Raw genomic sequence first — 7,500 nt, 5'->3', positions numbered from 1 at the left:
GCCTCCAGGAATATTGAAAGACACAGCCATTTACGATGCAACGCATATGAAAGGACACAAAGACAGTTCAAAAGGACCAAATTCTTCTTCCCACAAGGTTAACTACTGTACTTTATTTGTTCAGTGGCTAGTTTCCACTTGGTAAGTGTAGAAAACAGACTTAGATATAGTAATCAGTTCTTTTAGGAGAAGGGCCCTCCAAATTTAAGCCATTGTTCTCTAGTCTTGGGTAGTGCCATATTCATTGTACCATGCTCTTACACTGTCTTGGGGCAGAGTTCCCAGGCACAGTATTCTGTTTCCTTATTTACTTTCCTAACTAGGCTCCTTTCCTTGTTGGAGCCCTTGGGCTTACAGCATCCTGCCTTTGCAAATGGGGTAGCAGCTTAGCAAGTAATAATAATAATAATAATAATAATAATAATAATAATAATAATAATAATAATAATAATAATAATAATAATAATCTCTATTTTTCACAGCGTATCTTAGAAACAATCAGCCATTTGAGTAAATTGCATCACCATCACAAAAGAAACAACCATATTCAGTATTGTGAGCAAATCCCTGATCAGAAAGCGTTAAATGTGTTTGACATACACTTAAAAAGAAAAGGATATATATCACCACGCTCTTTACATATGACGAAAATTATAACTGCTAAGAAAAGGGCAAGAAAAACAACAATATTTACGATAAATATCACCATACCATAAAGTTTGGTTATTATTACTGATATATGTAACACTACAATATCCGCTATTCCCAATTTGCGTCATGTCATAATAGAGGCCATATATTTCACAATGTCCCAATTTGTAGCAATTCTTTGTTTTATTTACCATTTGGGGGACATCTAAATGTCATCGTTAATTCTACAATCACCTGTAAAGTTTGATTTTGCTTCATGGTGTAGAGGCAGGGAAGAACAAGACAAATTAAAGAGAAAAATACCAACTATTTTCACAATGTGACCGTGGCATTTCAAAATTTATGATTTGAGGTTTTCTGGCACCCTGAAATCTAAGGTCATTGACGCCGATATCGTTTATTGTAAAACAAAAGAAATAAAAGAATATTCAATTAAAACCATAAAAGCAAAGCTTTCATTTTAAAAGTTAAATATCTTTCAGAAGACCTGCTTCTGAAATAAAGCTAAAAATACCACTAACGTGGTAGGACACATTTAAAAAATCAAGCTTATCAATATTAAGCAGGGTTGTTGTAGCCTACCGGTAACATACTGCCGGAATGGATTCGAGTCCAGCAGAAGCTTGATAGTTTCTTTTGGTGTCTGCAACCTCACCATCCTTGTGAACTAAGATGGGTGGTTTGGGCGAGCCTATAGGTCTACCTGCCGAGTCATCAGTAGTCATTGCCTGGCCATTCCTGGTCCTACCTTGGATGGAGAGAGGGGGCTTGGACGCTGATGATATGTATATATGGTCAGTCTTTAGAGCATTGACCTGCTAAAGCATTGCTACTGTCCACTGCCTCTGACATTCATGAGCGACCTTCAAATTCCTTTAGAATTGAAGGCAAGCAAACAAGTTTCTTATTTATAATTCAGTCTATATTGTAAATCATGTCTCCAAAGACCTAATACTCATATAAAGCAAGCATTCCAGAAGCAAGAGACGAAAAGCACTTGCAAGCGAAGATAAAAATAGACCCACGTGCCTTGGAAACCTTGGGCAGGGAAAAATACCGCAAATGGATTAAATAAAATAAACGACATGATTCCATGGCAATTGTCATGGCCGTTCGTCAAAGCTCCACGAACAAAGACGCGATTTCCGCACACAAAAGGGAGGAAAAGTTCCCTTGTTTTGTTCCTAAATGGCAGAAAGGGGGAAAAGATATTTCAAACCCATGTGAAAAATCCAAGCAGTAAGAGGGGAACTCTCGGTTTCAAATATACATACATACAAAACATAAAACCATATGCAGATGCTTTTTATTTTTATTCACCTTTCGTTATCGTGAGTTTTTCCCCCTTTTAAAAGGGGTGGCACCCAAAAGGGTGCAACATTCCAATTACTCAATATATCTTTAAAGAGTGGTCCCCACTAGGTTATATAACCATACTGTCCGGAATTACCGTGATAGAACAGGACGAGACGATAAGGCTCCACAAAACTTTAAAAAAATATCTGTGTATAATAAAGGATCTGAATCGGCAAGTTTTAGACATCAGAATATCGTGTATCCTCCTCTGGCTAAGGCACATTTATTTTGCACACTTATTTGGGGTCATTAGTTAAAGATGGCCATTTCAAACGTGGAGCCTTGCCTGTGTACTGTCGTTGTTAAACGCAAATGAAAAAATATACTGGTGTATGGATTTATATGCATATAAAATATATAGGCCTATATATATATATATATATATATATATATATATATATGCATATGATAGATAGGTAGAGAGAGATACACGCTCACATATATATACATATATATATATATATATATATATATATATATATATATATATAGGTAGAGATAGATACACTTACACTATGTACACTCACACACATAAGACAGTATATAGAGTATACATACATACACACATACATATATATATATATATATATATATATGTACTAAAAAAGAAGATTAAAGGATAATGTCAGCTATTTCGCAGCTCCATACTTTTTAATTTAATGCACCTACATAAATAAAAATATATTTTACGAGAAAACTAGAGATAAAAGACATTTTATATATATATATATATATATATATATATATATATATATATATATATATATATATATATTGTATATATACACACACATACTGAAGATATCCTAGTCTTTCATTCCTAAATCTTAATTATAGCAGTAGTATAAAGCTGAACCATCAACCTTTTCTAATTTCCTCAAATCACGAAAAGATTAACTTCGGAACACATGCAAACAAAACAACTTTATATTCAAACGTTAAAAAAAATGTAAAGTAACTCAGTGGCTCAAAGAATTTCCTTTCAACATCATCATACATTTCAACGTCTAACGGAGGCACACGCAATCGTGCAACGGATGCATTGCAATTTCCTTTTCTCTTCGATTCAAACTCCATGTTCCCCCTAATTTGATAAGTTTTCGCCGGTGATTCGGCAGAGAGAGAGAGAGAGAGAGAGAGAGAGAGAGAGAGAGAGAGAGAGAGAGAGATGGCAGAAACAAATGATAAAGGTTGTGACAAAAGCCGTTTTCTGCCTCTTAGCCTTTATTACCGAGTAAAATTATTCCTTGCATTAAGATTATTTAATAAAGTAAAAATATTATTTTTCTTGCATTAATATTATTTACTAAGTAAAAATATTCTTTTCCTTCCTTTGAGATAATTTACTACATAGTAAAAATATTCTTTTCCTTGCTTTGAGATAATTTACTAGAGTAAAAGTTTTCTCTTCCTTGCTTTGAGATCATTTGTTACATAGTAAAAATATTCTTCTTGCTTTGAGATCATTTGGTACCTAGTAAAAATACTTTTTTTGCTTTGAGATAGTTTACTAGTTAAAATATTCTTTTCCATGCTTTGAGATAATTTACTAGAGTAAAAATATTCTTCTCATTGCTTTAGGATAATTTACAACAGCATAAAATTATTCTTTTCCTTTCTTTGAGATCATTTACTTGAGGAAAAATATTCTGCTCCTTGCTTTGAGATCATTTATTACAGACTAAATGTATTCTTTGCCTTCCCTGGATACCCTTGAGAAACATCAGGATTCTGGATACGTGACTTCCATGCATCGTCTCATGCAAATATAAATAACAGGTTCCGGTATCGGAATATTCCAGGACAAGTTATAAGGACTATAACGCTTCCCAACAATTCTTCTTTATTCAATGATTAAACTACTGCAATGTGTTCCGTGACTCCTTTCCACTTGGTAGAATAAAAGAGACTTTTTAGCTATTGGTAGACAGTTCTTCTTCCAGGACACTCCAAAATCAACCCATTGTTCTCTAGTCTTGGGTAATGTTATAGTCTTGGGTTAGAGTGTTCTTGCTTGAGGATGCACTTAGGCACACTAATCTATTTGTATCCTCATTTCCTTTCCTTACTGGACTATTTTCACTGTCGTGGCCACTGGACTTATAGATTCCTGCTTTTTAAACTAGGGTTGTAGCTTAGCTAATAATAATAATAATAATAATAATAATAATAATAATAATAATAATAATAATAATAATAATAATAATATGCAAAGTACAAATTTGAAGCGCTACAATATACCAACCTACTACCTTCCTTTGAAAGAGAATATCACAACGGTGTCATTATAAAAAACATTAGGTTCTTGGATTCTTATTCCTTTTAGTGATCAGGCCTCACTAAAAACAGCTGACGCTAGCATAGGCCCACTAACAATCAGCAAGTTTCGGTTACTTTCTTAACAAACGCGCTAAACCACCACTCTCTCTCTCTCTCTCTCTCTCTCTCTCTCTCTCTCTCTCTCTCTCTCTCTCTCTCTCTCTCTCTCAACGGTACTCTAATTTTCTTTCACTGGAATCGAAATTCACGGCACGATGAAACAGATTTTAAAAGCAAGTCAAATTACAGTTAACAGAATAAAAAGATATACTACAGATGCTCTAACGAAATCTCGTCGTGATACACAGTGTACCCAACCGTGTGTCACACGATCGTACATAGTTCATTTTGTGTATATATTATGCTTATATCTTCGCTCTTCCCTCGCACTAAAATGAACCAGATTAAACATGTCTGTTTTTCCCCTCTGTAACAGTGTCTGTTTTTAAACATGAAATTTCTTGTTGCTTTGAGCTTTTGTATATAAAGGTGAGTGTTATATAATAAATTTACTCAGTTGTTTTCATCCTGTCTTTGAGTCACAACCTTCTCTCGGCTCGTCACAACAGCATTTCCCCTCCATATAGAAAGTGAAAGAAAACACGACTACCATTGTATTTACACTAGAGCATTCTGACTAGTACAGTGGTAACGTGTTCACCTAGCATTCGCACAGCAGCAGATCAATCCCACCCCCGGGGGCCATGAGTTTTAAGCCGTTTACTGGGGAGGCCACTCCGGCGGTTGGGCACCACGGTGGGGGGTTGAGCTTGCTCGGTTGATGTTCTGGTGAGCAATTATTCTGATGAAACTGGAAATGAAACCAGACACATTTATCTTGAAATAGCGCACTTGATTTACACAAAGGCCTGAAAATTCATCACAAATACAACGCCGTACATTCAACATTCCATACAACCAATTGCGTAGATTCACCAACTTTTAGCTGGTGGTGATAGACAAAGAATTAAATTCGATTATTTCAAATTGGTAAGAATTACAAACGACCATTTTAAATATTCAGCTTAAAATCAAGATAATAAAAAAGGCACCATGCAGAATGTTAGGCAAAATGTTACTTACCTAGATTTAGCCAAGACCATAAAACGCAGTATAAACTCATTGTATAAAAACATGCAGGAGTTATGACACAAAACGGTTTTGGAGATCTTGAAAAAGAAATAATCTTTCTTCCAAACTTTACAGAGTAGCCGATATTAACGACAAAACTAAAGTCGTCCATGTTCGCAAGACAGTGTCACACGAGCCGGAAAATGTGTACTTCAAGGTTTCCCAGTATCCTTGATGGCCATCTTATGCAAAGTTCGGTGGAGAGAGAGAGAGAGAGAGAGAGAGAGAGAGAGAGAGAGAGAGAGAGAGAGAGAGAGAGAGAGAGAGAGAGTTGCAACAGCCTTAGCGTGAATTGCAATTAAAATCGGTCCCTTGGCGTCCTCATCATAGCACACAGTTACAAAGAATTGCAAGTATCAAATATTACCAAATGCTACATACAATTTATAACAGCAATACAAAAACTATTTTGTTATTCAAGTTGGCTTCTCAAAGGATTGTTTTGCAGACATTTCGGCATCGAGACGTTAACATTTCTTTCGAATGTATTAATATATACCGTTATATTTAGAAAAAAAAAGGATGTATGATAAGATAGAACAGCAAAATATTCTTACGAATAAAATAAACATAGGAAAAAGTTTGAGAGAAGACACCATTAATAGCTGTAATAAATCCTACGAAAAAATAAAAACTAAACATAGAAGCACTAAATATACGTCAATTAGTAAATAAACAATAAAATATCTAAACTTTTATAACAACACTTTATTGGGCAACGTTTTACTAAAGCTCAGGTACGACGATAAATACAGGTAATAATTAGGGTCTTAAAAGTACCGAAATAGAATTACAACGTAATGGCCCCACGTACTGAACTCTTACAGGTCAGACGTGTTTTCGCTTCACTCGCTCTTTTTTCCCGCAACAAACTCCCGAAGGAAAGGAGACAAGAAACGCCGATCCTACATGGGGGTAAGTTTAAAAGATATCCACTGAAAACAAAATATACGGTATACATAGAAGGCCATCTCAAATATAATTCGGGAAGGCCATAGAAATAAAGGCAAGTTTTTAGCTGCCGCATTAAACAAATTTCATCATAACCATCATCAACTTCTCCTACGCCTACTGACGTAAAGGGCCTCGGTTAGATTTCGCCAGTCGTCTCTATCTTGAGCTTTTAAATCAATATTTCTCCATTCATCATCATCTACTTCACGCTTCATAGTCCTCAGCATTGTAGGCCTGGGTTTTCCAACTCTTCTAGTGCCTTGTGGAGCCCAGCTAAACGTTTGGTGAACTAATCTCTCTTGGAGAGTGGGAAGAGCATACCCAAATCATCTCCATCTACCCCTCTTTATGATCTCATCCACATATGACAATCGAGTAATCTCTCCTATAGTTTCAGTTCTAATCCTGTCCTTCCTTTTAACTCCTAATGTTCTTCTGGGGCTTTGTTCTCAAATCTACAAAATCTGTTGGATATTGTTTCATTGTTATACCACGACTCATGTCCATACAGTAACACTGATCTCACTAAACTGGTATATAGCCATATTTTTTATGTAATTTCAGGCGATTTGATTCCACAATTTTACTTAACCTAGCCATTGTCTGATTTACTTTTTGCAATCTTTCACTAAACTCTAATTTAAACCTCATTAATCCTTTCTCCTTCCAATGATATTTCATCTTCCATTGCATACCCCGTTCTCATCATTTCTGTCAGTCTTCTATTTATCTTGAGCCCAACCTCATGTGCTACTTCATGCATTCTGGTAAGCAAGCTTTGCAAGTCCTGCGGTGTTCTGCTAATAAGGACATCGTCATCAGATCTCAAGTATACTACAAGATGGACTCAACAGAGGGAAGAGGTCAAATTTGTTCTGGTATGCAGTGCTCTTTGATAAAGAATAACTTGTACTGTTTCTTTATCAGTTGGACAAAATTAGAATAAACAAGTCTGACTGCTTCTAGTATGCTCTGTCCCTTGGAGAAGAATAGGGGTACTAGAATAGTGGAATAGAAAGAGTGTAACAGAAGAAACCATGCATGAGAATAGCATCCATATAAACTAACAGCTATTACGAGACAGACAGG

General features: G+C 35.5%; 1 long non-coding RNA gene across 1 annotated transcript in view; it reads right to left on the bottom strand.

The window, feature by feature from the left end:
• LOC137622476 (uncharacterized) overlaps positions 1–7,500 on the bottom strand; it is a 535,846-nt gene that overhangs the window by 393,274 nt on the left and 135,072 nt on the right. The gene's annotated exons all lie outside the window — the stretch shown is intronic.

The sequence above is a fragment of the Palaemon carinicauda genome, chromosome 2 (assembly GCF_036898095.1).
Source record: "Palaemon carinicauda isolate YSFRI2023 chromosome 2, ASM3689809v2, whole genome shotgun sequence".
Taxonomy (NCBI): Eukaryota; Metazoa; Arthropoda; class Malacostraca; order Decapoda; family Palaemonidae; genus Palaemon; species Palaemon carinicauda.
The sequence above is the reverse complement of the archived record's forward strand: the minus strand, read 5'-3'. Positions and strand labels throughout refer to the sequence as shown.